At 44.2% G+C, this 10,346-nt stretch overlaps 1 pseudogene; it reads right to left on the reverse strand.

Annotated features, from left to right (window-relative positions):
- Window positions 1-10,007: 10,007 nt before the first annotated feature.
- Window positions 10,008-10,124, reverse strand: LOC126263940 (5S ribosomal RNA; annotated as a pseudogene).
- Window positions 10,125-10,346: the final 222 nt, after the last annotated feature.

Raw genomic sequence — 10,346 nt, forward strand, 5'->3', positions numbered from 1 at the left:
GTTGCCCACACAGGAGATGGAGGTATGGAGCGTATGGAATGGCCTGCGTTGTCTCTATAACTATACCCGTTACATAATGCCTGTGATGCTCTAGGCAGACACCCCTTCTCCAACCAGTGTAAGAACTGAAAACCGCCTTCAGAGAGGAGTTGGATGGTATCCCCCGAGGACTGCAGTAGATTCTTTTGGATCATGTCCCTCTGTGTACGGTGCGGTAGGTCCTGATTTTATTTTTATTGCTGACTATCATTGCCCACACAGGAGATAGAGGTAGGAAGTGTGTGGAATGGCCTGCGTACTCTCCAGAATGAAACCCGATGGAGCATGCCTGGAATGCACTTGGCAGACATGTTTCATAACGAACACCCGTTCTCCAACGAGTGAAAGAACTGAAAACCGCCTTGAGAGAGGAGGGATTTAGTATCACCCAAGGAGTCGTCAACAGTTTGGGCGCCAGCATTAATAAAAGAAACCGAATGTGCATTAGTACTTGAGAAGAACATATTTCTTACTGAGCCCGTGATATCGATGTGTATGTTGAGAGTGTCACCTGTGTCAAACATGAAGGTTAAATTTATCTGTTATCCTTGTTTCCTAAGTGGTGATATCTGTACCATTTTGCGTTATGAATGTACTGCTCCATCTCTATTACTTATGTACAGTGTTTCACACCGTCGATCACTACCAGTGACTATTGCTGTCCAACAATGTCTCTGTTCCTTAGCAGCAGTCAATCAATGTACGATAGGAGCGCACGGTTGGAATAGACATTATGTATGTTTTTGTTGTATCTCTTACGAGTAAGCTACAGACATTTATTTCTAGCAAAAAGTGTTAAGCACCACTTTGCTCTACGACATTTCACAGATTTTTAATCTTCTTCCCACGCTCTTAATGCCAAGGCCATGAATTTTGGGATCTTCTAGTATGAATTAAAATAATTTTCTTGAGAACTGCTTACATGCGGTGAAAAAAACAGTCTTTTTTCCAGAATTGATTTTATTGCTTTCTTTATTCATAACGCAGGTTTCTTCATGAATAAATAAAGTAATAAAATCAGTTCATGAAACACGACGAAAGGCGTGTCGTGAATGAATAAAACAATAAAATCAATTCTTAGGCCAGAACTGTTGGTTTCACCACATTCTCCATACTGATAGCTGTACCAAGACGCCATTACGCGGAAATCCTTACTGTTTTTGTATTCATTTTGAGATATTCACAGATTCGCTTTTATGCAAATAAAATTCACTGTTTTTTCGTACAACTGTTGTTCAGCTGCTGCGTGCATTATGTTCATGATGTGGATCTAATTGTTTCGTCTATCTGCCGACGTTTCGGGTACCGTGATCACATGGAATGAGTCATATTGTAAGAGAATGGAGTTCGACACTAAATTTCCTAAGACACTTTAGAGCGCACTGGCAAATCACTAACTTTTCAGTGAAGAAGACTAACACGTGCAGTGATATGGCTGTAAATCGGTAGGTCATAATTCAAAAATACACATTTCGCATATTATTTAGGTATAACGGTTCATTATTTGAGCATTTTGATCACATTTGACGACATTTTTTTGTGTATGTAGCGCAAGGAAGGACCGCTGAGATACATTTTGGAGTGACACTGAATCTCATGCATTTGTTACTCACTGCTAACTTCCCACGTATTTGTGCTGAAACTGTTGCAGTACTGATGTTTGGATGTCGTTTGCAAGAGGCAATTTCCACGCAAGCAGTTTGCTATGTTTTCTATTTCCGTTTCACTTTCGTTATGCTGAAACACTCATTTCCTTCGGCGCCACGAATATTTTCTCTTGGAGGACAATTTCCTCCACGTTATGTAAGTTCGTATAAATTTCGCGGCAGTAACAGCTGGGTTCCTGCGACCTGCGTTAGCCACGCATCTGCTGAACCTCTCTGCTGCTGTGATGACTTCCGGAGCGAAAGGAAACGCGGGCAAAATATTTTACTGAATATATCGCTGACAAATATTGCGCAATATACTGACTAAAATTTACGTTTCCGTAATCACACTGTGTTCATAATTTTCGTTCTCCGCTTAATATTCCGTGAAATTGCACGGCAACCAAGTAAAGCATCCCACTTTTGTATTTTCACCTGTATGTTATGAGTGTGTTTGTGTACGTATGTATGCGAGCCTGTATGTGTGTGTGTCTGTGTGTGTGTGTTTGTATATGTGTGTGTGTGTGTTTGTGTGTGTGTGTAAGAGGAACAGAGAGTGGGAGGTCAGGAAGAGAGACTGGAACGATGGGTGAGACACAGAAAACACACACACACACACACACACACACACACACACATGGAGAGACAAATGGAGAGGGGCAAGAGAGAGAGAGAGAGAGAGAGAGAGAGAGATAGGTTACAGATATTTATCTACGAAAGCAGCAACGACATTTGAACGTTTTTTTAGCTGCCTTCTTGTCAGGCAGGACGTTTTGCCCTGCAATATACCGAGTGTTCAACATAGAAGAGGTACCATCTTTCGGTAGTTTTTATTAAATAAATATTTTTGTTGCGATGTATAAATTGGCGTTAGATTGGTCAGAGAATATTTATATTGTTAGTACTACAGGAGATGGAGAGGGAGTGCTGTTTGCTAACCGTACACTTGATTTGTGTCAGTAACTGTTAATTACTGGGTTTTGACCCAAGGTGGGTAATCGTGTCTTCTTGTTTGTTCAACTGCGCATAACTTTTGAAGAAAGTGCAGCCGTGATTGATACTATCTCATGAAAGATCACGGAGATATTTGTTACTGAGTAATCTAAAGCAACTTATTAACCAACAATAATTTCTTTTGCTCAACAACAACCAGGTACAAGGCTCAGCTTCAAAAAACACATTAAAGGTTAGACCTGAGCTTCCGCCCAAAGAAAAATACATTAAACGTGAAATGGCGGAAGCGAAATCGTTTAGAGTGTCTTTAATTTTTTTTAAAAACTACACCACACTACACCGCTACATTACTTTGTGTCAGAAAGGGCTGGCAACAAAATGTCCAGATGTCTCTGAGTGAACAAAAGCGATGTTGTTCGGACATGGAGGAGATGCAGAGAGACAAGCACTCTCGATGACTTGCCTCGCTCAGGCCGCCCCAGGGCTACTACTGTAGTGGATGACCGCTAACTACGGATTATGGCTCGGAGAAACCCTGACAGCAACGCCACCATGTTGAATAATGCTTTTCGTGGAGCAACAGGACATCGTGTTACGACTCAGGCTGTACGCAATAGGCTGCATGATGCGCAACTTCACTCCAGACGTCCATGGCGAGGTTCATCTTTCCAACCACGACACCATGCAGCGCGGTACAGATTGGCCCAATAACTTGTCGAATGGACCGCTCAGGAGTGTTATCACGTTCCCTTCACCGATGAGTGTCGCACGTGTCTTCAACCAGACAATCGTCAGAGACGTGTTTGGAATCAACCCGGTCAGGCTGATGGCCTTAGACACACTGTACAACGGTTGCAGCAAGGTGGAGGTTCCCTGCTGTTTTCGGGTAGCATTATGTGGGGCCGACGTACGCCGCTGGTGATCATGGAAGGCACCGTAACGGCTAGATAATACGTGAATGCCATCCTCTGACGGATAGTGCAACCACATCGGTAGCCTCTAGGCGAGCCATTCGTCTTCGTGGAAGACAATTCGCGCCCCCATCGCGCACATCTTGTGAATGACTTCCTCCAGGATAACGAAATCCCTCGACTAGAGTGGCCAGCATGTTTTCCAGACATTAACCCGTTCTGAAATGACTGGGATGGATTTAAAAGGACTCTTTATGGACATCGTGACCCACCAATCACTCTGAGGGATCTACGCCGAACCGCCATTGAGGAGTCGGACAATCTGGACCAACAGTGCCTTGATGAACTTGTGGGTAGTATGTCACGGCGAATACAGGCATGCATCAATGAAAGAGAACGCGAAACCGGGTATTAGACTTACGGGAGTGTACAGCATTCTGGACCACCACCTCTGAAGGTCTCGATGTATGGTGGTACAGCATGCAATGTGTGGTTTCCACGACAATTAAAAAGGCGGAAACGATGTTTATGTTGATTTCTATTCCAATTTTCTGTGCAGATACCGGAACTCTCTGAACCGAGGTGATGCAAAACTTTTTTTATTTATATGTTTTTAAAGTACACATGGCCGCCGTGGCGTTTGATCTGGAGTTGGTTGAGCACGAGATTGTAGCCAACATTTTGCAGAAAATTAAACCGGAGAATCGTTCCAGTGTCTTGTCTATCGTGAGGCCGACTACCTATCGTGAAATGGATAATTAAGTCATTCTTGTGGAAGGGATTAAACAAGCCGATCAAAGGAGAGGCTGTGAGAAGGCGTCTTAGTCTACACTAGATCCACGATAGGCACGGTTTCCGGTAGTAAAATGAGCTTCTCCCAAGGTAGGTTTTATCGCTGTTGTCGTTAGGGGTATCTTGCTCGCCAGTCCGAGGCATTTGAAAAATGCGCTGCGACAGCTGACAGCTTAGATAGGGACGGCGTGGTACCAATTTCACGTTGCCAGGTGCAGGTAATAAAGTAGAAGGGGTAACCCGTCATCCTCTTCTGTTTGTTTGCACACCTCAATCACTAGCCGCTCAGTGCGATATTACATTCCAGCAATAGTCTTTTTCTTAGAGAGTGTTGGTGGGATTCTATTTGGCCCCGGGAGCTATGTTTCAAATTTAGCTGTTTTTCAACACCACTCACAATAATATCTGTGTCACTCATGTCTGCGGTGGTGTTACAATTAAACTGCGGTAATACAGATCGATGATGACTTGTAGAGGAAAATTTGATAACCGACTTAAGCATGTGTTTTTGCTTTGCTACCCTCAATTTCACTCCCTCTCTCGTCCACGAGCGTCTGGACACCGACAGTAGTACCACTAACTCCCTTTACACATGACCAGAATTGATTTGGCAGGAAGAAGAGTCATGCAGGGCCATAGTTCAACACGAAAAACTTTTAGTTTCTACACCTGAATACTCCAAGAAGAACAGTTGTGGCACTATTTAAAGGTATTCCTATTCCTGTATGACAGATGCATGAAAAGTGATCTAGGTATTCGCGAAACCAAAACTTGTCTGCAGACATTTTGCAGTTCAAATCGACACTAATCCTTGGTGGTATTGCGCCGTGACTCCTCTGGACCTAGGAACTGTCCTGCACAGTCGACAGAATAAAGTTATGGAAAGGCATGCGATAATCAGACTGAAGTCTACTCGCCATTACACAAGAAGGGCATTCAGAGTGTAAGTTCATTCATTCAGGATCCAGGAAGCCGAAGACTCCATCTAAAAGGAAAAGCTGTGAAATCATAAAACTACGGAAGAACTCTGGAGGAGCTGACCAAGCAAGGAAGTCAGACCAAATGAAGTCACTGTCGCCCAAAGGAGATGCCCTGTCTGCGCAGCCTTTTGTGAGTTCTGGCCACTGGAGAAGGACTAACCAGCTCACATATATACTACCTCTGATCATCAGGTCTCCGGTATTCGTTATATCTAGCAGGGTCCAGGTGGACGCAGTATGCGGTGCGTCGCAGTCAATAACAGCTGATGAATACGAGACCACTTGCAGCACAAGATGATCCAGTCTTTCGCTATCCAGGTACCCTGCTGCCAGTAGCCACAGACTTCTGCCTGAGCTGAGGTCTGCCTGGATCAACTTGGTGCCTCCACTTTCCTGGACCACCTGCTGGGTGACTACCTTCTGTAGCCTGCCACCTCCCTCGTGGACTGCGAGTTCGATTCTCTCCAGCTTGTTGCCCAACTACACTGTTACGGTCACCCGGTCTGTATAGGCCAACATCATTGCTGAGCATCGCCAAGGATGGAAGCACGCCATCGTCTTAGGTAATGTCGAGGACTATGGTTTGAAGAGCTCTTCTCATGGGGCAGCCGCTAACTGTATAAATCCATTTTGTACAATGGAGGAACCGCACATCAGTTACTTAATCCACAATATTTTATTGTGTACACGACCGGTTTCGGAACACTTAAGATTCGATCATCAGGTGCAAAAAATAAAATCACTTAATCATCTGAGATCATCCTCAATGTTGTCATAGAACCAATAGTTACGTGTGAAAAGGGACACAAATTCCATAGGAATCGTTCCCCTGTGGTGCACATCGTGGCTAGTATTTACTGTTATACAGTTTTCCTCTTGTCTTCCTGGCAGCAAGGGAGAACAGTTTTTATGGAATTGAGGTCCCTTTCGTCTTTTTGACACAGAAAATTTGGTTCCATGACAACACTAGGGTGAGGATGGCATCAGATCCTTAACTGATTTTAGTTTTACATCAGGTAATGCAACTTAACGTGTTCCGAAAGCGGCCGTGAACACAATAAAAGATCGTGGATTGAGCAACAGTTGTGCGGTTTTTTCATTTTACAAAACTGTGGTTTAAACACTGTCCATCTTGGTGTGTTGGTGCTGCAGCCACAAAGCCACGAGCAATAACCAAGGTTAGCCATCACTGACGGTGCAGCGCTTGCGTCAGGTTTCTTTGGCTACACGGACGTCAGCAGCTGTGACTCCCACACGTGTTGCCTACCAGGCGGATGAAATGCTGACACTGACAGTCCGCCTGCACCACTAGGCCAGTAACCATCTCTCCAGTTACGGCTCCATCCTTGTAATTGATATGAATATAGGATTATTACAACCAGGGGTGTTTTACTGACGGTTGGCAACATGATTCCAATCACCACCAGACCTGTATCACACTTACAGATGTGAATACGGCACTTCATGCTGATCAATCGTCAACCGCTCCTTCAGTTATCATAGGGACCACGTCCTCACCTCTACAGTGGAAACAGTTCTCCACATATCCGAAATATAGTGTGAAATTTGGCTAGTAAAATGTGTGTAGCTAGTGACATCACATGCATACATACAAGTAAGATGACGTTGTGCGCACGGGAACAGCAATATCGAGGTTTCGTCAGCAGCAAGGGGAGGTGTAGTGAATAGAGACAACGATTTTAGACTACAGGAAGTAGAAATTTTGTCAGAAAGGAACAACTATCTATTATGAACGAAGCTGAGCTCCATGTTACACTGTTTTTAATGACAACAACGGCAGAAAAAGAAATTTATGAGATGTTGATTCTGTCGAAAATCTGTTTTGCACGATCTCCTCTGTACATACAATTGAGCCCTGCAGTCACACACAGAAGCGATGCTGGACACGTCGGATTTCATTTTAGAAAGCATTATGCCACCTGTTTCACCTCGAATTCTCCGGTAATACAGGCTGTAACTGACACTGACTTGTTAAAATTCGCACAATACCAGTTACGTCTGGCTCCCATTTTGGCAAGAGAACGAATATTCAGGAACGGACACCGCAATATACATGCATTACCTTTTTGGCCACGTCCTCTTGAATACACATTATCAAAACTTGACGTCAGAAAAAGTTGTAAAGGTTACAAATGGCAGAAAACTGGTTCATATACTTACATGTGTACAGTCATAAGTGGTGTAATAGGATATAATGCGTACAATGTTAGATTAATTGAAAGTGAACAGAAACGCAAATAATCAACTGCCATCTGAGGGTAAACAGAAATTTGTGTCAGGCAGGTTTGGTGCATACATTGCCATGTCTAAAAGACTTTACATTTATCTTCATGTTGATAGCATTGAATGTATCTTCAAGTTGATAGGACTGAATGACATAATTTTGACTAAACGAACAATCGACATAAAAAGCATGCATAAATATCGTTTATAAGGTTTCAATTTGTGGGTGATATTTACCTTCTGGAACTATTTCAGTAATACACAGAAGTTTGTCCGCAGCTCGTGGTTGTGCGGTAGCGTTCTCGCTTCCCGCGCCCGGGTTCCCGGGTTCGATTCTCGGTGTTGTGTGATGTCCTTAGGTTAGTTAGGTTTAAGGAGTTCCACGTTCTAGGGGACTGATGACCATAGATGTTAAGTCCCATAGTGCTCAGAGCCATTTGAACCACAAAAGTTTGTGACTATAATATTATGATTAGCTCTCCAAGAAACACTGCATTAACGAAGTACTGCACTAGCGTGGCCTCCTGATGGAGGGGACTATGCCAGTGGTAGCTCAGTAGCTGGTAAAGTACCGCTTGTCAAACACGTCCTAACTGAGGAAAAGGCAATGTGTGTCCCGCAACGTCCTGTCATTCCCTTTCCTTACCTTATCTGCAAGAGTCTATCACAGAGAGAGGTTAATCAGGATTTCTTGCTATCCCTTTTCATCTTATTCATAGTAAAGTAGAGCTCGCACGCCCGGCTAGCCGCGCGGACTAAGGCGCTGATTCTCGAGCGGGAAGGCGTGCCGGTCCCCGGCACGAATCCGCCCGGCGGACTAGTATCGGGACTCGGGGTTCTGGTTTTTAAGGTGGTTTTCCATCTGCCTCGGCGAAGGCGGACTGGTTCCCCTTATTCTGCCTCAGTTGCACTATGTCAGCAATTGCTGAGCAAACACTGTCTCAACGTACGTGTACACCATAATTACTTCTACCATGCAAACATTGGTGCTGCACTCGTCTGGAATGAGACGTTCCCGGGAGGGGGGGGGGGGGGATGGGGGCTCCACTGGGGGCCGAACCACACAATAGCCCTAGATTCGATGTGGGGCGGCTGTGGGTCGAGTGGACTGCTGTAGCCTATTGTGGGGTTGTATTCCGCTGCCGGCTACAGCGGGGTCAAAGTGTCTCCGTCGTTTCTAGGTCCCCATTTCAATACATATATGGGGCCAGGAGTTGCCGGTATTCCTAGGGGAAGAGATCCCTGGTGACAACTCCTGGTCCTTCAAATTGGGAGTAGTGCAATGGGCCACCCCTCATCCACAGCAAAACAAAACCAGTAGTGTACCCCTGTTTTCGGAAGGCTCCGTTCGACAACGGAAAAGAAAATAAATTTTACATTTTCGTATTTGGAATGAACTGTGCATCATGAACAGAAAACAAGAAGTTCAAAGGACATAAAACAGAGTTGCAGTGATGTAGCTGTGATTCCCAAAATGAAAAAAAAAAAAAAGAAATCTACAGGTTGTGATTAGCTGCAGGTGTTCTCCCATTATTTTAGTCGAATGCATGAAAAATGTTGGGCGAAAGCAGGAGTATCCATCATTCTAAATAAACGGTGGTCAAGGTATATAACTTCGTGGGTAGCCGTTAATGAAAGTTTGTTAAATCCCAATCTGAGAGATAGAACTCTGAATACAGTGACAGAGCGAAAGTATGCCCCAGCTGAATATGTGCCTTTGAAAGGCGAAAATAAATCTTGAAGAGATGCTGACAGAGATTACAGAAGCCATTTTAAGTGGCCATCAACCGATAATGGCAGAATATGCAAATAGCAGAGTAGAGAAAAAGAGGAACAGTAAGGGTACTTGGATGTATGGCAAGGATGTTAGCAACGTGTATGGTAATAAGGTTGGTGGGTATGAATTGCGGGTGGGAAATACATTCTTTGCTCACAAGACTATACATAAATTTACATTATATAGCTACACAAAAGGACAGAATTTAATTACTGATTACCTTGTCTTCAAGCAAAACGCCAGTTCAAAAATTCAGCATGTCACAGTTGAAGGAGGGGCATATTGTGGGTGTGACTATCATGTGGTTGAGTGTAAAATTTAGGGACGGCGTATGTTGATAAACTTGAGATCATAAGGACAGTTTAAGATATGTATTACTAAGAAGCTATATCAATAGCTAACCTGAAAAAAAGATGCTGGAGACTGTAGAGACAACAATAGAAGAGGAATATGAACATATAAGCACTCCGTCTTCAGGCCACAAGTGGCCCATCGGGACCATCCGACCGCCGTGTCATCCTCTGTTGAGGATGCAGATAGGAGGGGCGTGTGGTCAGCATACCGCTCTCCCGGTCGTTTTGATAGTTTTCTTTGACCGGAGCCGCTACTATTCGGTCGAGTAGCTCCTCAATTGGCATCACGAGGCTGAGTGCACCCAGAAAAATGGCAACAGCGCGTGGCGGCCGGATGGTCACCCATCAAAGTGCCGGCCACGCCCGACAGCGCTTAACTTCGGTGATCTCACGGGAACCGGTGTGTCCACTGCGGCAAGGCCGTTGCCCAATATGAACATATAAAGATAGAAAGACGGCTATAAATGAAGCAGAAAAAGAAGCCCAGGAGTAATTTGAAAAGAGAGAAAAGTGCGGTGGGATGTGGAAATCGCACAGATGTTTAAAAGGAAAATAGACACTTGTCTGATGTCCCTCAATATAAATGACAATCGAACTACAGATAGAAACAGAACCTTAAATAGAGAACTACAAAGAGACGTGTTAAAGAG

This window comes from Schistocerca nitens, chromosome 6 (genome assembly GCF_023898315.1).
Source record: "Schistocerca nitens isolate TAMUIC-IGC-003100 chromosome 6, iqSchNite1.1, whole genome shotgun sequence".
Lineage (NCBI taxonomy): Eukaryota > Metazoa > Arthropoda > Insecta > Orthoptera > Acrididae > Schistocerca > Schistocerca nitens.